This window comes from Ursus arctos, unplaced genomic scaffold, assembly GCF_023065955.2.
Source record: "Ursus arctos isolate Adak ecotype North America unplaced genomic scaffold, UrsArc2.0 scaffold_4, whole genome shotgun sequence".
Classification (NCBI taxonomy): Eukaryota; Metazoa; Chordata; class Mammalia; order Carnivora; family Ursidae; genus Ursus; species Ursus arctos.
The window spans coordinates 94,060,415-94,081,213 of record NW_026623056.1 but is presented as its reverse complement, the minus strand read 5'-3'; the positions used below and the strand labels follow the sequence as shown (position 1 = coordinate 94,081,213).

At 44.6% G+C, this 20,799-nt stretch overlaps 1 protein-coding gene across 6 annotated transcripts in view; it reads right to left on the bottom strand.

Moving 5' to 3' along the window:
- Window positions 1-20,799, bottom strand: part of PCBP3 (poly(rC) binding protein 3) — a 269,833-nt gene that overhangs the window by 167,793 nt on the left and 81,241 nt on the right. For 5 of the 6 annotated variants that reach the window (XM_057306866.1, XM_057306868.1, XM_057306867.1 and 2 more), the window contains exon 2: window positions 14,384-14,419. The exons of the other annotated variant lie outside the window; for it this stretch is intronic. The gene's annotated coding sequence lies outside the window, so the exon portion shown is untranslated. The remainder of the gene's footprint in view (window positions 1-14,383; window positions 14,420-20,799) is intronic. 6 annotated transcript variants of the gene reach the window in all.

The window sequence follows — 20,799 nt, the reverse complement described above, 5'->3', positions numbered from 1 at the left end:
CAAAGAAATTAAAATATTTTTAAAAATACTGTCCACACGATTAAATGTATATTTTTAGCAATAATATATATATACATGTAAACTCAATGTGTTTGGAAGTGAGAAACACTTCTAAATAACTTATAAGTCAAAAAAAGAAATCAGTGGCTCAGTTAGGCATTCAGCTCTTGATTTTGGCTCAGATCATAGTCTCAGGGTCCTGGGATTGAGTCCCACATCATGCTCAGTGCTCAGCGGGGGGTCTGCTTGAGGATTTTCTCTCCCTCCCTCTCCCGTTACTCCCACACTCTCTCTCTCCCCCGCTAAAATAAATAAATAAATCTTTTTTAAAAAAGGAATCATGGAGGTCCCTTAAAAAGTTAAAAATTGAGCTACCCTATGACCCAGCCATTGCACTACTGAGTATTTACCCCAAAGATACAGACATAGTGAAGAGAAGGGCCATATGCACCCCAATGTTCATAGCAGCATTGTCCACAATAACCAAATCATGGAAGGAACCGAGATGCCCTTCAACAGATGACTGGATTAAGAAGTTGTGGTCCATATATACAATGGAATATTACTCAGCTATCAGAAAGAACGAGTTCTCAACATTTGTTGCAACATGGACGGCACTGGAGGAGATAATGCTAAGTGAAATAAGTCAAGCAGAGAAAGACAATTATCATGTGATTTCTCTCATCTATGGAACATAAGAACTAGGAAGATCGGTAGGAGAAGAAAGGGGTAAAGAAAGGGGGGATAATCAGAAGGGGGAATGAAGCATGAGAGACTATGGACTCTGGGAAACAAACTGAGGGCTTCAGAGGGGAGGGGGTGGGGAAATGGGATAGGCCGGTGATGGGTAGTAAAGAGGGCACGTATTGCATGGTGCACTGGGTGTTATACGCAACTAATGAATCATTGAATTTTACATCGGAAACCGGGGATATACTGTATGGTGACTAACATAATATAATAAAAAAAAACATTAAAATAGAAAATTTTTAAAAAAAGGAATCATAGTGGAAACAGATAACATTTTTGTATCTAAATTTGTGCACTGCAATAAGCTGTACTTCAAAGGAAAATTTTTTAAAGTTTTATTTATTTAAGCGATCTCTATGCCCAACATGGGGCTCAAGCTCATGACCTCTAGACCAACAGTTAGATGCTCTATCAACTGAGCCAGCCAGGCGCCCCTAAAACAAAATTTTTTATTTTAAATGCTCACTTATATGAAAAGAAAGGTGAGTGAGCAAACATCCAATATAAATTAGAAAAACAACAACAACAACAACAGTAAAATGAATCCCAAAAAGCAAAAAGAAGGAAGTAAGAACAGAAATTAGTGAAATAGAAACCTAAATATCCTGGGGACACCTGGGTGGCTCAGTCAGTTAGGCTTCGGCTCAGGTCATGATCCCAGGGTCCTGGGGTCGAGTCCTGCATCAGGCTCCTTGCTCATCAGGGAGCCTGCTTCTCCCTCTGCCTGTCACTCCCCCTGCTTGTGCGTGCACGTGCACGCTCTCTGACAAATAAATAAAATCCTAAAAAAAAAAAACTAAATATTCTGTAAAAAATTTCAACATATTGAAATTTTATTTTAAAAATTAATAAAAAACTAAACTATACAAGTACTAGGATAAAACAGGAGTTATTCTCTCGTTCATCTGACTGTAGGAAAGGCTTTCCCACCATGACTAAAAAATCCATATGCAATAAAACTAAAGATGGACAAATGTGACTATAAAAAATAAAAATCTTTGACATGGCAAAAATACCTTGAGAAAATATTTATGACAAGTAATAAATGGAAGAAAATATTTGCAGCTCGTATCACAGAAAAATGAAAGAATATCCTTAATGTACAAAAAACTTTTTTAAATTGAAATGAAAAAAGGCCCCCCAAATCCTAAAGAAAAACAAGAAGAACATGTCTTTAAACCTAGGAAAAGATGTTCCACTTCCCTCAAAAGAAGAGAAATGCAAATTAAAGCCACACTGAACTATTGTGGCTCTCCTACCACTCTGGCAGAAATTCACTCGCTTAACAACCCACTCTGTGTCGTGAGGAACACCGGGTAACGTATGGAAGTGTGGAATCCCTATATTCACACACCCAAAACTAATAAAACACTGTATGTTAAAGAAGGAAGGAAGGGAGGGAGGGAGGGAGGGAGGGAGGGAGGAAGGAAGGAAGGAAGGAAGGAAGGAAGGAAGGAAGGAAGGAAGGAAGGAAGGAAGGAAGGAAAGGGAGAAGGGAAGGAAGGGAAGGAGAAAGGGAGGGAAGGAGGAGAGGGAACAGGAAGGGGACCAGACGGGGAGGGGACAGGGACGGGAAGGGAAGGGAAAGTCATGATAGTGGAGTCCTTGGGATGGAGCTCATGCTCACATAACCCCAGAGAGCTCCCCTGCCCCTTCGGCCCTGTGCTGAGAGAAGGAGCCATTGACAACCCCAAAGAGGGCCCTCATCAGAGCCCTGCAGCGCCTGCACTCTGATCTGACTTCCAGCCTTGAGGAGGGGAGAGAAATTTCTGTTGTGAATAAGCCACCCACCAATGGTTCTCCTTACAGCAGCCCAAGCAGACCAGGATGGGACTAAGACAGGGAGGAGAAGGATGGGGCGCCCCACGGGGACCAGCAGTCTGCCTGGAGTGCGCCTGCTGGCCAGAGACAATGTGAGCACCCAAATCACTGAGGACTGTGAAGAACTATAAACTAGAACAGTGATAAAATAAAAAAAAAAAAAAATCCAAAAAACCAAACTGATAGTACATAGGTAAGTAAACAGAAAGAGCAGGGCGGGCTGCATATACCGCAGACAGCCCAGGGCTAACAGGCACACGTGGAGAGTGCTGGAAATGGACGGATGTCAATTTGCAACCATCACAGTGAAGACCAGTTTAGGCAGAAATCATCAACGCATACCAAATCCAGGAGAAATTTCCTCGAAGGGCAGTGTGCTGCCTGGTCTTAAAATAAAATGCCATCCTCCAGATTGCTTATGGGTTGCAAGGAGGGGAAAGAAGTTAATGATCCTGGGACATATGGGCAAGTCCGTGACCAGGCAAACAGCTTTACATCCCCAAAGGTGAGACGGACACTCTTTGTCTATCCAGACATGAGGACCTGAGAAGCTTGGCCCACCTCACACATGGAGGCTCACAGTGGAATTTCACTGTGAGGCACCAATTATCAAGGAAGAAACTTTATTTTTTGAAAAGGGCCATGCTCTTCACAAAGTCATTGTCCCAAAAGTGACAGGGATGTAGCAAAAATGTTCCAGGTTAGAGACTAGGGACACCCAGCAACAAGTGCAAATCTGCTCCAGACTGGGCCCTGTCCCTGTGTGGAGAGAACACTATGGAAGATGTGGTTGCTGAGCCATGTGGGAGGGTGGAGTGTGAGCGTGGGGAGACAGTCCTGACATCAGGACATGGTGCCTCTCCCCTCCTCTGCACGCAGACCTTCCTGCTCCTGGCTCCCAGGGCCTAGGCAGTCTTCAGTCTTCAAACCTTGTCTCTTTACTAGCTCCTTTTCAAGTGCTAAACACATTCAAACTTTCCTGTTAAAAAAAACAAACAATTCTCTCCTAGACCCACATTTTCAGAGTCAAACATTAAGCAGCCACCCCACTCCCTCCCTCTCCATCACTTCAAGCTGTCCAATACCGAGCGGAGTTTCCTTTTCAGTCCCGCCAAACCCAACGGACACTTCAGAACTCATCTTACCGTACCTCCCTCCCTTCTCCACCTGCAAAAAAAAAAAAAAAAAACACAAAACTGCATTTGGTGACAATGCACAGTGTTACCTCGGCTACACTAAAACAGGCACTCTCCAAAACTGCTTGTGGAAATGGAAACAGTCCAGTTTCCTGAATGGTGATATGGCCACGAGTACTTGAAATCTGAACTTCTTACAACTGAATAGTAATGGAGTGAAGGGATTAAGAGAAGGTTCTGGAACAGGAACTCCGAGACTGGACCCTGTGCTCTGGAGCTGACTTCAGTTTCCTCACTCATAAAGCAGGAGAATCAAAGACCTTGGAGCATTACAGGGATTGAGTGAGGGACTTCCCACTTCCATCTGGAACAAAGCAATTATTACGGAAACCATCTTTTCATATGCTCACGTATTTATTACAGGAAAGACATCAATGCCCCTCGCCCTCTTGTAGAAACTTAACCTGCCTGAACCTCCCATTCCTGCTGCCTCCCCGCTCCTGCTCTGAGACCAGGCAGGAACAGGTAAGGAGATGCAGTGTCACGGATGGACAAGCATGGCAGACAGGGACAGTGACCTAGCCAAGGTCACCGGGTGATTTGGGAAAGGAGCTGGAAGCAGAATGCAGTCGCTGGATCCCCAGGCGGGCTGATGTCACCAGCCCAGGTGGGCTCCTACCAGAAAGTTCTCCTCCTATGACTTCCACCCCTGTTCTGCCAAACTGATACAAGGGGTGACGAGGACAGCTCACTGCCATGCTCCGGTAGCAGCTGTTTCCCAGCTGCTGCCAGCCCCACGAGATCTGGCCTGAGGCCCAGGCTCTGCAGAGACAGTGCAAGTGGAAGAATTGCTGTAAGACACAGGCTCCTAGCCAGCCTGCGATGAGGTAGAGCTGGGAGGGAGACAAGTGGGTAGAGTCAAGTTCATGTACTCAGTTACAGAGTGAACCAAGCTGTGGGGTTATAGACTTGTGCCCTAAAAGAGTGTGATAGCCAGGGCACTTAGAAGAGGTAGAGGCCCACACTAAAAGCCTCTTGCCGGCTCCATGTTACTGGAAAGTATCACTGGTGGCCTGTCCTATCCAAAGACAAGGCGGCCTCCATGATACAAGTAGGAAGTGTGCACTGAATCGAATGGTGTAACTTGTGAGTGCCACTGGAGTTTCAGAGAAAGGAAAAACAAAGGCTTGAAACAAGCAGAATGAATGCGTTTAAGCAGAGAAGTAGAAGCATCCTTGGCCCCTGTGGCCACAAGTGACATTCCCCAGGGTAGGAAACATCAGGCCGCCCTTACCAGAGCAGAAGGTGGGGCACCGCTCACCACACCTGGGTGCACCTAACCCAGCCTGGCTAAAGAACAACAGTAAAGGCTCCACGTCTGTACTGAATGGAAGGTACGTTTATAAAGGAAGCGTCTGGAAAGGCTAGCTCCCACTTGTCTAAATGTGTACCTAAATGTGACTTGTCCTCCACCCCCCCCCAACGCCATCCCCGGTCACCACGGACCAGAGATAACGGCGCTCCAGATCCATCACTGCTCTGCATGCGGGGCCGCCAGACAGCCTGGCAACGCGGCAAAGAGGGAGGAATGAATGAGTCATCTTGTGAAAAACGATCGGCCCCTTCCTGCCAGGCTGCAATGATCTGAACCTCTGGGAGAACAGCACTCTCCAATATCCCCGTGAGAGGAGAAAGGCAAAGAATAAAAACCACTCAACCAAATCAGAAAGGAAAGCCAAGCAGAGGACACAACCCGAGAAACAGGTGCCTTGAGGTCTTTGCAGGCCCAGCGGGGCAACTCACACATCATCGTGGCACAGATTCTCCCTGAGAGTCCTTCAGCAAGGCGTCCCATGCCCACCTTAAATAAAGAGCAGAAAGGGAAGGCTGGCTGGAGGCCTCTGCAGCCACTGGCACTGGCCCATCGCTCACTTCTCTCCGAAAGGATGTGAAGTAGCCTTCCCCAAGGAGCCACCACCTCCTTGGTACTGTCCCTCTCCTCTGCTCCTGAGGCACATGTTTCCACAAGGAGATGGGGCCCCTCCCTGCCCCTACCCTGCACGCACTGGGACCCTGGCATCAGGGGTGGGCCTATGGACAGCGCCCTCTCTGTGAGTGTGGGAAGCACCCCCAAATCTAGCTCCCTCCTAACCCTAACAGCACATGGGCTACACATGCATCTTTTAAACAAGGAACCCACCAGCTCTGGTACAGGTGACCACAGGCTCTCTCACTCAGTCCTCATCCTTTCCGGTGGCTGACAGCTGGCTGCTCTCCCCAAATTCCTTCTCCCTCCTGTGTGACCACAACCGTGATGGAGCACAGGGCTGCCTGAGAGGGGACTGCATGGCCCAGCCTCCCTGGAAGCAGAGGCGACCACAGTGCACTAGCGGTAGACAGGGTTCTGCTTCAACACCATGAGTGTATGAGATCCTGCATAACGTGATGAAAGTCGGACTAATCTGGCCTTCAAACCCTGAGAGCGTGGTTGTTGCCCTTCGTTGTGCCCTTTCTCCTCCCCTCGAAAACACACCAGACACGTGTGCGTTTGTTTCAGCGGGAGGTCCTGACAAGATGGAGGTACACCACACGAAGAATGGCAGGCTACCTGGAACCTCTGGGGCAGGAGGCTTCCTGGAGCCCAGCCCACCCACCAGGGACCACTACATAGAGAGACAAACCTGACCTCGCCAGCTTCATCTCCCCTACTACAGCCCTGAGGATACAACTGATGCTCTGGGCACACACACTGGCATAGGGGTCCCTCAGCCCCACACCTGCCCCTCACTCTGAGTGAGGGTCCCAAAAGGCCCTGGGGCATTTCTCCCTATGGCCCAACATGGAAATTAATCTGCCCTCCAAACTCTAGGCCCTCTTCTCACCGCACCCTGTTTCCATCTCCCTGGCCCCTCAGTGTCACTCTCCCACATTCTCTGTGTGCTCCCACCACACCCCTGTAACTTGCCACGTGTCCCCCTGTATAAGGCCCTGGCTCCATGACCACCAGCCCTTGCCAAGCTCTTGTCACCACTCCTACATGGCAACCACAGCCCCACAGGCTCCTGTCCCCTGTGCCCACCCTCACTGACTCAGAGAGGCCGCATTCTCTGAGTGTGAAGCTTTAAAAGTAGAAAGTTAACAACAGAAGTACGGTGGGAGAAATCACCTACAAAATGTTAGAACAAAGCATGGAAATGACAAGCATCTGAATGATTACAGGTCACATCAAAACCAGTGGGATGGAGTTCAAAGTGTCTTGAAAGAAATCTGAGAGCCGAGATGCAGTCATTAGAAAAAAAAGGTAAATATATGAAAGCAGCATTCGAGAAATTAGAAAGATAACAGCATAACCCAAAAGAAAAAGGAACCATGCATTAAATTTGGAAATTAAATTGCAAACAAAATTATAAATGATCAGTATAACTGAAAACTATTAAAAATTAATAATAGCTAAATAAGAAATGAAGACAAGTTTGACAAATCTGACCAAAACGCTGAAACAAGCCTTAGAAATGAAGAGAAGGCAGAGAGAGACCCAGAGAAGACCAAGACCACAGGCACCTGGCGCGTGCACATGCAACCCGGGCCTGAGAGCACCCGCAGGGACTGCTTCCTCAGGAAGAAACCCATGCACACACGAGAGAGAAATGGTATTGGCTCCAAAACAGGCTCTGGGCTTAGAGGTTTTGATAGAGTTTTCTATCAAATATTAGACCAGTAATATTTGCTTTTCTACATAGAAAATAGAAAAATTAGTTATTTAAATAAAGGATAGAAAAATAGGGGAAGTTTCTCAAGTCCTGTTATGGGGGCAAGCTATCATTTAAACAAAACCCAAAAAATTTAAAAATTAGAAAATAGGAAACTTCTAGAGCAGTGTCACCCTAGTGTGAGCCCTACTCCTAACCTTTACAGTAACTCAGGACCACACAAACCCCAATCCCAGGACCAATCTTAACTCCAGACCTAACCCTACCACTAACTCTGGAATTCTCTATAGTAAGAGATGAAAGGAGAAAATCATGGGATTATCTTAATAGCAGCAATGAACACATTAAGTAAAATGCAACTTTCACTCTTGATTGTGAAAAACAACTCGATAAAAGAGCAACAGAAGGGAACTTCTGTAACCTGATGAAGAACATTGACCAGACAGCCACAGCAAGCATGCTTCCTGGTGAAAGCATTTGGATCAAGTCAGGAAGAAATCAAAAAATTCAGTGGAGAACGCTATTACAGCTAAAAGCACTTTAACACATGGCCATGTCCAAATACACGAACACTGACAGTATCCTGTACACTATTAAATACTAGCGAAGTGTAATGAGAAAATCCCAATTACCATAACCAGATAACAAAAATAAGTTGGAAAAGGGTTCAGGAGAGAAAACCTGCAGCAAGAAAGCTACATACAGCAACTGAAGGCTTAGAACAAATGAGAAAATAGAGTATCTTCCTACATTAGAAAGGGAATCGTGGTAAAAAAGCAACTGTTTTCAATTCAAATTATAGCTTTGATCTATCTGAAAAGAAATCCCAATATGATTCATTTTTTTAACTTGAAAATCTTTCTATAGTTCATCTAGAAAGTGAGTAGCCAAGAATAGTCAAAATATTTTTTTAATAATGGGGTTATTGGATAAATATACCATAAAACTAGAATAATTGAGACAGTTATACCAGTACAAGAATGAACAGATTACAGAATGCAAAAATAAACATTAATGTATACAATATTTTCATATAAGATCAATTTATAGGACAAAAGTAGCAGCACATGTCATTAGGAAAATGAAGTATTTCTCAATAAGTAGTATTTTCAATACTTGTAAGAAAAAATAACTTATACATTCACCTAATAACATACATTAAATTAAATCCCAAGTGGATTACACAAAACAATGCCAGAAAACAAAAGCAGAAAAGAAAAATTAAGTCACCACCCACTACCCAACAGGAAGAGGCTTTCCAAATGTAAGACTGCCCCACAATCCCCATGCCCAAGTGAAAGGTGAAAGGCGAATGACCCAGCGGTGGGGGGCGGGGGAAGCCCCTGCAGGACGCCTTCGCTAAGGCAGGAATGCTTCCGAAGAAGGCAGGCCAAAGCAAGCAGCGGCAGAGCTGAGCGCGGCAGCACACCGTGAGCTTCCACGCTTCTCAGGGACACGGTGCTGGTGTGATCCAGCCACCAGGGCGCAACCGGCAATTATACGTTATGCCGTATTTCTTTAAGAGTGTGCATCTCCTGTGACCTAGGCATCCTACGTGGACAAAGACTGTGATACTGCAATCCTCAAGAAGAGGAAAAGTAGATTCATGCACAAGGATGCTCACCTCACTACGACGGACATCAGTGACAGATATGAAGGAAACCCACTAAACCCATTAAACAAAAAGGGGATGACATAATAAAATAATACCTACAGTTGACTCATTCCTTTAACAACACAGGCTTGAACTACACAGGTCCACTTAGATATGAATTTTTTCTATACGTCCCATACAGTGCTGTAAATATATCTTCTCTTAGGATTTTCCTTGTAACATTTTCTTCTCTCTAGCTTACTTTATTGTAAGAATACAGTATATAACATACAAGAATGTGTGAATTGACTGTTTATGTATGACTAGGACTTCCCGTCAACAGTGGGGTGAGTTTAGGACGAGTCTAAAGTTACACGTGGATTTTCAACTGTGTGGGAGATTGGTCAGATACCTTAACCCCCATGTGTTCAAGGTCGACGGCACACCCATATAGTGGAAACCATACAAACTTTTAAAAGTAGTATTTTCAAACTAGGTAACATGGAACATTATGCAGCATACCATTCAGTTTAAAAGCAGGGCCCAGAGGTATCTTTACCTGAGGCAAAGTTTGGGAGGAAAGAGACCAAATGTGTGCTGCAGCGTGGGGGCCCCACGGCCTGGAGCACCATCAGCAGGGCCCTCTCTGGGCGCTGGGGAAGGGTCATGACAGAGGGCTCACACACAGGGGAACCATGTGCGAGGGGACGACGTACCACAGACACACGGGACCACGACAGCACAGGGTCTGGGAGCCTGGGAAAGAACACATCACAAGAAGGGGTCACTCTGCTTAAGGTACAGAGCTCAAGCTCCCCGAGGAGAAAGATTTTTTACCGGATTCAGGGAAGCAGAGGCCTCACAAGCTGGCCAAGTGGTGAGGATGAAGCCCCACTGGGGAGGACCAGATGGCCATGCCATGGAGCTGGGCCCAGGCAGGAGCAGGGACGGTTGGAGGGTGGTGCCGGGACGAGGGGGGGGGGATAGATTTCCAAATTTTTTTGGTAAAACCGTATTTGCTATATAACTTTTTAATTTTTATTCTTAACAAAATTATAAATGTACATAGTTTTAAAAGTCAAGTAAATCCACAAAGCTATCGTGAACAGTGCCCCTCCCTGTGCCTCCGTCCCACAGGCAATCTTCCTCTCTGGGTTCCTCCCCTCTTTGGTATTTATCTCCAGAGTTCAGTGATGACAGTCCTATGTACCTTCCACTAACCTCCTACTAGGACACGTGAGAATCCTCCTCCCCACCCCTCTGCTCCTTCCACCCTGCCCAAGTGCTGTCCTTCTCCTCCAGAGGCTCTGGAGCCCTTGTGCACCCCTCACGCTGCCTGCCTCCCTTCCAGTACAAGGCGTGTGCTTCCTGGAGGGAGTGAGGGCCTCGTTTGGTTGCTTGGTTTTCTGTGCATTCATTGCTAATTTGCCTCCAAACTGTCGGCCAAGGATGAATCACCTCCTGATCACTAAAACACACCAGGAAACGGCGTGGAGGACTTGCTTCTTGCTCCACTGTTAGAATGGCTGCTCCACTCACAGGCATCCAAAAGCCATCCCAGGTTCCCAGTGTTCTGGGGCCAATAGGATAGAGGCCGGGTTCACACTGCTCCATAACCCAGTTGAGCGCAGCCCCACTTTCCCTGCAGAACAGTCCCCCCACCCCCTCCCATCCTCAGGCACCTAGTTCATCCTCCAGGAGAGGAAGCCAAGCTTTAGCTGCAGGCAGGAGGGGCTTGTCAGGCTGGGGGGGAGGGGGCTGAGAACCTGGTTGCTTTCTAAACACGCTTTCTACCAATTTCCTATTTCAGCCCCATCTTTACTGCCCCCCTCATTTTCAGAGGTACATGGCAATGTCATTCCTGAAACTGGGGAGTCTGTCTACAGTGCAATCCATCTGCGTTCCAGACCCCCCAGCACAAGCGTGTGCACGCCTCCCCGCTTTCTGTTCTCAGATCTGCTATGTCCCTCTGTTTGTCCATCTGCTTTCTGAACTCCCAAATTCTGTCATCTCCTCTCAATCTCTTGGTGGCCTCTTCCTCTTAAAAATATCTCACCTGTCATTTTACTGGGTTCTTAAGAAGCAGCAGAGGTCGCTGTGAATTCAATCTGCCATTTTGGCCGAAAATCAAGGGAGGAGCTTTTGTCGTTTTAAGATGGGAGACACCGAGTCATCTTGGAGGCTAACCGAAGTGGCCTGCCAGGGAAAAGGAACCGAGACACAGAGGAGAGATGGCCTCATTGGGGCAGGAGCAAGGCCCTGCACAGCCCTAGGTGCAGGGAGACCCAGCCAAGGGGCAGGACAGCAGGATGGCAGTGTTCGGGATGGGAAAGTGAAGCATCTCTTTTCTCCCTGAACTATGACGCACGGCCATCAGCTAAGACTGAGATCTGACTAGGTTAGGAATCTGAGGAAGAAAGGCCAGACGTACAAAAACTGCCTCTGATCCAAGCAAACCTACTACGGAGGTATGGCCTGGACTGGGGCAGGCCGGGAGGCCCTCTGCAGAGTAGCCCCCCAGGCAACACACCCAAGATAGAAAGGAACCAGGGTCACCACCAAGAAGGACACAGCAGGGAAGAAGGGCCCTGATGGAGGAGTCCTCCTGGCTGTACTCATTACAGGTGAGATTTAAAGTTCTTTTTCATACTTCCCAAATCTTCCAATTCTATAGTGAGAATTGTTATCTTAAGGCAATGCAGAAAAACACCCTATAAAAATCAAATAACCAAGTCAGTATTACAGTAAATAAAAGACCTCAAAGAAAATAAAAATTTCAATAGTCTTGTTATCGTTGTCTCTTAATGTCCTGATCTTAGTGTGGCCGAAGGCCCAGTTCTGAGATGTGCAGGGAGTGGGCTCTGCCAATAAGCAGCTGTGGGAGCCCTGTCCCCTCTGCAAAAAAAGTGGGATTTCAGGGGTCTCAGCCATGTCAAAGCACAGCCATCACACAGAAGCGGCTTCACTCCAGACAACTGCCTGGCACCTCACTCTAAGGAAGTGTGGAAAGTTCTCAGAGATGTGCAAATGGAAAACCAAGTCCTTCCGAAGCTGCCACTTCCCCTGGGAAACATCCTCTGCCGACGAGCTCCGTTCTGCCTCTTCAGGAACAGGAAAGCCCTGCAGGACTCGGCTAGGATTGGAATCAGCCGTTTCTGCTTCAACCAGTCAGTGTTCCTAACAGCTCTCTCCTGACCTGCAAGAGAGGCCACAGGTGCCCTCTAAAAACCTCACTGCCTTGACTTAACCAAGCCTCTGGGAATTCCCAGAATCTGTGCTGCAACCCTCCAGAATCACAGTCTTGGCAGCCAGACTGCGCTGCTCGTCCGGCCTCTCAGCCCAGCTGCCCGGGGCCTCCTCTCCTCACTGGGCGCCTGAGGTGCTGTGCCTACGAGACAGGATGTCAGTCGGGGCCAGCCCACCCCACCTGAGCATGCTTGCTTATTTCCAGAAGTGTCAGCCAGGTTCCTCATTTGCCAGGAGAAGAAATTTGGAAGACACCAAATCTAGTGGGAAAAGAGGCCCAGCACATACAAGGCGTTGTTTATGTGCCTGAATTCCAGCGGCTCTCCCCTCGGGATGTCTGTGAGAATTAGACCCAGATTTGCACAATTACAGAGTTGGTCCCAAGCCAGTGGGGATTTGGATGTCCTCTAAGAAGCAAGTAGTATAACGGCTTTAGTTTAATGATCCAGCACGGAGAGAAAAAAGACGACCAGGCTCCCTGCTCCCACACTCGGCCCCTGTGCCCTGCAGAGTGAGAACCGACCTCAGAACAATCCTCCAGGCCCCTGATGTGCACCCTGCTGCTCTCTGACCTCATCTCCTGCCCCCTGCCCCTTACTCACGCTGCTCCAGCCACACCAGCTTCCCCGATGCTCCATGAGCATGCCAGGCACATCGCTCCCCTTGGCCTGTAGCCCTTTGTGCTCCAGCGCCCACAGGGCTCGCTCCTGCATATCCTTCAAGGGTCTGCTCAGATGCCCCTTGTAGGGTGGGCCTATTCGAACTGCAGCCAGCACTCCCACACCCCGGATCCTCCCTTCCCTCCTCCACAGCAAGCATCCCCACCAGACACACTGATGTGTTTACTTAGTATATTTATGTTTTGTAAGCCCCACATGGGTATGAGCCAAAGGAAGCTGGGATTTCAGAAGACTGGCTGGCACCTCCCAGGGACTTTGTCAATATTTGCTAGATGAATGAAAGAACAAACAAGGCCTTTGTTCAAGCAATTTGTTATTAAGAACTTCCCTCTTTCCTCTTCTAACGTCAGTCAGGACTCCAGTTACCCTCCAGCCCTAGACACCTAGTGTTGCCTGACTCCTCACCACCACCACCACCGTCTCTCCCGAGGGGTGGCTGATGAGGTCATGGCCCCTGCTGCAGGATAGAGGCTCAGGAAGCTTGGCAGGCTGTGGCTGTAGTGCTCTCGGACCAGGGTCAGCTGAGCTCAGGACTCCGGGGTGGTTACTTGGGGCTGCCATCAAGACCACCAGGAAGGGCAGACACTGACTTCAGAGCCCACATCTTATCAACAAGGCAGCTCCTGCTTATCCTACCATTGTGAAGGGACTCGGGCTCGTGAGGTCAGAGGCCTGGGCTCAAATCCTGGTCACCACTGGCAACAAGTGGTGTCATGTCGCTGAGCCTTGGAAAGTGAGCAGAACAACAGTACCTACCTCACAGGGTACTGTAAGGATGGAGTAAGGGATTAGATGGGAAGAACCCAGATTGGTAAAGCTGGCACTAATCAAGCACTTCACAAACACTAGATGGTATCATGACTACGTTAGTATGCCATGCAAGACTGCTGAAATCAAGTTTCCTGCTAAAAACTTTTAGAAAACAACATTTATAAGCTTTAGAAAAAGACGTCTTGAGGATTTGAAAGGAATCGTTTCAAGGTAGTTTTGTAAAACTGGAGTCAAGGCCCCAAGAGGCCACACAGCCTGGACTCACCACCACGGCCACATCACACACCTGTCACTGCCTGGCTGGCGTGTGCTGGTGAAGCACGGGGCAAATGCACATGTCCAGCAGCGCACACTGGCACCGGCCCTCAGGCCCCCTGCTGGACAGTCTGGTCAGGTTAAGTTGGAGGAAAATGTTTAACAGAAAAGGAGAAAATGGCTTCTTTTAAAATCTTGGTTCTACAACAGTCAGAAAGAAATCATACAAATCACTGACACTGTTGGTGCACTCTGACCTGTGACAGGTCCCTCATGAGATGTGAAACCAGGCCACAAGGAGAGGCAGCAAGACACATGGCTTCACATGCAAGCAAGACTTAAAAAATCAACTGATGTAGAAAGAATCACTCAATTTAAAGACATAACCTCTATAAAAGCATTATAAGAAGCACTACTTACATGGAACCATGTGAACATCTCTCTCTGTAGACAGTCCTGTAAATGGGTTAAAAAAATTATTATAATTGGAAATCACAGATAGAAAATAACCCAAAGAATAATCTATCACCTTAGATGCCAAATTTTATCAAACCAAAGGAATTTATTAAAAGACTGTACTCATAAATCAGTTATTTAGGAGGTCGAAGGCAGTTTCCCAGAGGAAAAAAATTCCATAAAAGAGGTTACATTCTAAACTGAGTTCAGAAGTTAAGATACAGATACATGTTTAGAGCCCAGACTCCCATAAACCCTGACCCACAGTCATAAAGCTGGGTGGAAAGTGTTGGGAAAGTTTGGGAAAGTATAGATTCTCGATCCTGTGGGCCCGTGGGGAGCTACCGGTAAGGAGAAGACTGGGGGGCGGGGAGGCTAGGTGGGACCCCTAGGGCACCATGTGGTCTCAGCTCCAAGTCTGAAGAATGCTTCACCTGGACAGGACAAGGCATCCTGCCTTTGCAAAAACTTAATGTGCATGTAAGTGGCACTGCCGAAGGCTCCTACAGGCAGCCCAAGGCCTGTATACAATGATGACTGAAGACCAGAGGACCCAAGGCCTGTATACAATGATGACTGAAGACCAGAGGAAGATTAGAAACCCCTAACAGAGGATGTCCATCCGCTTCTAGCTGAGACAGAAGAAGACAGACCAGATCGACTCTCCAGCAAAAAAAAACCAGACAAAAGACATGAGACAGGGTTTTGAGACACAGGACGATGATCCCTGAGCGAAGGAAACAAATACAATGCAACTGCCCTGCCTACAGTTTGGGGGGAGTTTTCTGGCTACAGTGCAGAAAAGAGGAACCCAGGCAAAGTCAGGCGAGTCCCGAGATGAAGAAACAGTTGAAATTCAGGGACACAGAGCAGCTAGAATTAGCAGGGCAGAGTACCCAAAAGGAGAGAGCTGCAGAGAGAAATGCTCCAGAGACCTCTGGGTGAATCACTTGAGGCTTCACCTAGACACTGATCAGCATGTGTGGGTGAGCAATCTATCTGAGGCCAAGGAAGGAGCCAACAGAAAGAGCAGAACAAACAGCAGCTGTAGCTCCCACAGCTCTAGGAATGGTTCACACTTCCAACAACCAGATGAGGAAACCTTGTCACATGGGGCCACTGGCTGAGCATTTGGAAGAGCACTGGCTCAGCAGCAGGGCCATATTATCACCAGATCAAGCTGGTGTACTAAACCAGGTACTGCCTAACAATGTCCAACAACATATCACCTTTGTGGGGATCTAAACTTTCCAAGCAACTTAAATGCAGTTCTCCAAAAAAATTTAAAATATTTTAAAGAATACAGACCCCAACAACATAAAATATACAATGTCTTTCATCCATTCAAAAATTACCAGGCATGCAAAGAAGCATGAAAATATTATCTCATAATGAGAATAGTTGATCAATTAGAAATACAAGGAAATAATTAGTGCACAAGGTCCTTAAAATACTATTACAAAGACACTGTATATATTCAAGAAGATAGAGAAAAGCACAATACGCTAAGGAGAGACATGAAAAGCATTTAAAAAAAGCCCAAGTCAAACATCTGAAATGAAAATATACTTGATGGGATTAACATCACATTAGACACTACAAAAGGAAAGATTAGTCAATGTGCAGACAAAACAATCTGAGCAGACAGAAACTATCTGAAATGAAATTTAAAGAAAGACCCCCCCAAAAAAGCAGAAATACACACACACACACACACACACACACACACAAATTATGTAAGTATAATGTAACTGAAGACCCAGAGGGGGAGGACAAGATGAGACAAAAAAAGAGATCTCAAAAAATAATGACAAAAAATGTTTGAAATTTGATGAAAATTATGAACCTATAAATACAAGAAAGTCAGCAATCCCCAAACAGAAGAAAACGTGAAGGAAATTAAACCAAGGCACATCATAATCAGCATATCTAAAGAGAAAATCTTTAAAACAACCAGACAAAAAAGAAACATTATGTACAGAAGGACAAAGACATGGTAGACAGAGGAATTCTCAGAAACAATGCAAGCCAGAAACCAGTAGAATGGTATCTCTAAAGTAAGGAAGGACAAAACTGTCAACCTGAAATACCATACGTAATGAAAATAACTTTCAAATACAAAGGCAAAATGAAGACTTTTTCCAACAAACAAAAGCTAAAATAATTCATCACCAACATACTTAAACTACAAATAATATTAAACTAAGTTCATCACACAAGAGGAAAACAATATCAAAAGGAAATCCAGATCTACAAAAAGAAATGAAAAGTACTGGAAACAAAATTCATGAATAAATATAAAAGCCTTTTTCTTAATTTTAAGATTGTTTTAAAAGATAACAGACTAAAGCAAAAATAATAACAACGTAGGATGGGGTTTATAAAATGTAGAAGTAAATGGCTTGGCAATAATAACGTAAAGGCCAAGAGAAGTGAGATGGAAGTATACTGTTATTAGGTTTTATACTCTAAGTGGAAAAGTATAATATTACTTGACAGATGGTGGTAAGGATATACTCAATGAATCTCAAACAACCTCTTAAAGAGATATCACTAAGTTGGTAAAGGTGCTAGAATTGATCACAAAAAGTACTCAGTCCAGGATGCCCGGGTGGCTCAGTTGGATGGGTGTCTGCCTCAGCTCAGGTCATGATCCCAGGGTCCTTGGATAGAGTCCTCCATCAGGCTCCTTGCTCAGCAGGGAGCCTGCTTCTCCCTCTGCCTGCCACTCCCCCTGCTTGTGCTCTCTCTCTCTCTCTGTGTCTCTGTGACAAATAAAGAAATAAAATCTTTAAAAAAATAAAAATAAAAAGTACTCAGTCCATTATAAAGCAGAAAAAGAGGACTAATAACAAATGGGACAAATAAAAAAAATGGCAAAATGATAGGTTTAAACATTATTATATCAATACCCACATTAAATATCAATGGTATAAACATGCTAATTAAAATGAAGAGATCTTAAGAGTGGATTTAAAAAACCGAGAAGCCCACTGTATGCTGTTTATAAGAAACCCACTTTAAATACAAATATACAAATAGGTTGAAAGACAAAGATTGGAAAAGATGTACCATGCTAGCCCTAATAAAAAGAAAGATGAAATGCCTATATTAACATCAGAAAAAGTAGGTCCCAGAGCAAAGCAAAGAATACTATCAGAAGTAAAAAGGGGCATTACATAATAATAAAGGGTCAAACAACTAAAACAGAAGATCAATAAAGGATATATGAGACTCAAACAACACTATCAACCAACATGACCTAATGGACATTTACAGAGCACTCTACACAACAACAACACAGTACATATTATTTTAAGTGATCATGGAATATTTTCAAAGACCATATTCTGAGCCATTTTTAAAGGTCTTAATAAACTTAAAAGATTTAAATCAGAAGTAGTGTGTTCCCTGACCACCACGGAATTCAATTAGAAATCAGTAACAGAAAAATACCACAATTATAAGTAACACATGAGTCAAAGAAGAAATCAGAGTGGAAACTAGAAAGCATTTTTACCTGAATAAAAATGAAAACACAACATATCAAACTGTGTGGGATGCAGCAAAAGCAGTATCATGAGGAATATTTATAGCACTAAAATGCCTAGATTAAGAAAAAAGAAAGTTCTCAAATCAATAGCCTAAGCTTTCACTACACAAAATTAGAAAGAAAAAGAGAGAGCAAATTAATTCCAAAGTAAGCAGAAGGAAAAAAAATTAAGAATAGAAATACATGATCTGAAAGTCAATTAAGAAAAAAATACAGGGGCGCCTGGGTGGCTCAGTCGTTAAGCATCTGCCTTCGGCTCAGGAGTGATCCCGGAGTTCTGGGATTGAGCCCCACGTCAGGCTCTTCCGCTGGGAGCCTGCTTCTTCCTCTCCCACTCCCCCTGCATGTGTTCCCTCTCTCGCTGGCTGGCTCTCTCTCTCTGTCAAATAAATAAAATCTTAAAAAAAAAAAAAAGAAAAAAATACAGAATTGTTAAATCATTATGTTGTATATCTGAAACAAATGTAACACTGTGTGTCAGATATACTTCCAATTGAAAAATAATACACAAAATTAATGAAGTAAAAAATTGGTTCTTTGAGAAGATCAATAATATTAATAAACATCTAGCCACACTCACCAGGAGAAAAAGGGAGAAGACACAGATTTACCAGTCTCAATAATGATAAATAGAATACTACTACTGATACAAAGGCCACTAAAAGATAATTAAGTCAAAACCACCATGTAGAACCATTTTACACCTACTAGGATGGCTATAATTGAAGCAGCAGAAAATAACATGTGTTAGTGAGGACATGGAGAAACAGGCACCTTGACATGTCACAGGTGTGAGTGTAAAGCTGTACAGCCTCTATGGAAGAGTTTGCCAATTCCTCAGAAAGGTAAACATAGAATTTCCATGACTCAGCAATTTCACATCAAGTTATACATCCAGAAGAACTGAAATCAGGGAATCAAACAGATACTTGCTCATAGCCTCATTATTCTACAATAGCCAAAACACAGAAACAACTCAAGAGTCCATCAATGGATGAATTGATAAACAAACTCTTAAATATCCATACAATGGAATATTCTGCAGCAATTAAGAAAAAGGAAGTACTGATCCACACTACAACTCAGATGAACTTTGAAAACATGACGCTAAATGAAAGAAGCCAGACACAAACGTTCATATACTATATGATTCCATTTAAATGAAATACCCAGAATAGGTCAATCCAAAGAGATAGAAAGCAGATTTGTGGTGTCCAGGGGACGGGGAAAGAAGAAATAGGAAGTAATTACTTAATCAGCGTGGAGCATTTCTCTGGGATGATGAAAAAGTTGTCAAAAAGTCTGAAACCGGGTGGTAGTTGCACAACCCTATGAATGCACTGAATGCCCCTGAATTGTACACTTCGGGGGTTTTTTTAAGATTTTATTTATTTATTTGACAGAGAGAGAGAGAGACAGCGAGAGAGGAAACACAAGCAGGGGGAGTGGGAGAGGGAGAAGCAGGCTTCTTCCCGTCGAGCAGGGAGCCTGATCCGACGATGAGGGGCTTGATCCCAGGGCCGTGACATCATGACCGAGCCGAAGGCAGATGTTTAACGACTGAGCCACCCAGGCGCCCTGAATTGTATACTTTAAAATGATTAATTGTATGTTATGTGAATTTCATGCCAGTCAGTCAATAAATAAAACAGAATGTAATAAGGGAATGTTAGGATCTATTGCACGGCATAAATTTAATAATATAGATGGAACAAATGCTTAGAAGAGCCAAGCTATCCAAACTCACTCAAGAAGGTTATAGATAACCCTATATGTATTCAGAAATGGAACTCAAGTTAAAAGCCTTCCCACCAAAAAAAGATGGCTTCAGTCGTGAATTCTAGCAAATATTCAAGGAAAAAAATAAGACAAATTCCTTATTAACTCATCCTGAAAATTTAAAATAAGAGAACACTTCCCAACTCATTCAATGAGGCAAGTATATTAATTTGATATCTAAACCAGAAAAATACACTAGAAGTAAAACAAACCAATATTCCTCATAAATACAGTTACAAAAATTCTTAAATTTTAGCATATCAAACCATGTAATATAAAAAAAATATGTATGACAAAGTGGATTTCAACCCAGAAATGCAATTGGTTTAATAACTTTTTAAAAATCAATATAACTGAGTTATATGGATGGGCCATACAAACAGACTTATAAAGGAAAACTATGCGATTGTCTCTATAGACGCAGAAAAAGCGTTTGACAAAATTCATTATCACTCATGAAAAACTTCTCTGCAAACCCATACTGTAAGAGCACTTTCCGTGCCTTACGAAGGAGCGCCAGCCAGAATACACAGCTAACGTCATACATAAGGGTGAGAGGCTGATGCATACGCTCAAGATCAGGAAAAAAAACTAAGGATGTCCCCTCTGAGCACTTCTACTCAACAAGAGGTCAATCGCACCAAGGTGATCTATCAATTCAGTGCAATCTCAATCAAAATCAGAACAGGCTACGTGGATTCTAAAATGCGTATGGAAATATGAAGGAAATAAAACAGCCTAAACAACTTTGAGAAAGGGAACAAAGTGGGAGAACTTACACTGCTTTATTCCAAGATTTATTATAAAGCTACAGCGGTAAGGACGGATTGACCAAAAGGAACAGGGTAGTCCAGAAACAGTCTGTACTTTGTTAATCACGTTTCTAATTTTCTGTGTTCTTATGCTTTGACATCTTTGCCTTGCTGACCCCGGAGGGATTGCCTTCCTAGAGTTAGCCAGTTCTAGATAGGATAAATAACTCACCCCAGGAGCAAACCAACCAATCCCCCACCTGCACCACCTCCTCTAAGGGGCTCTCAACCTGGGC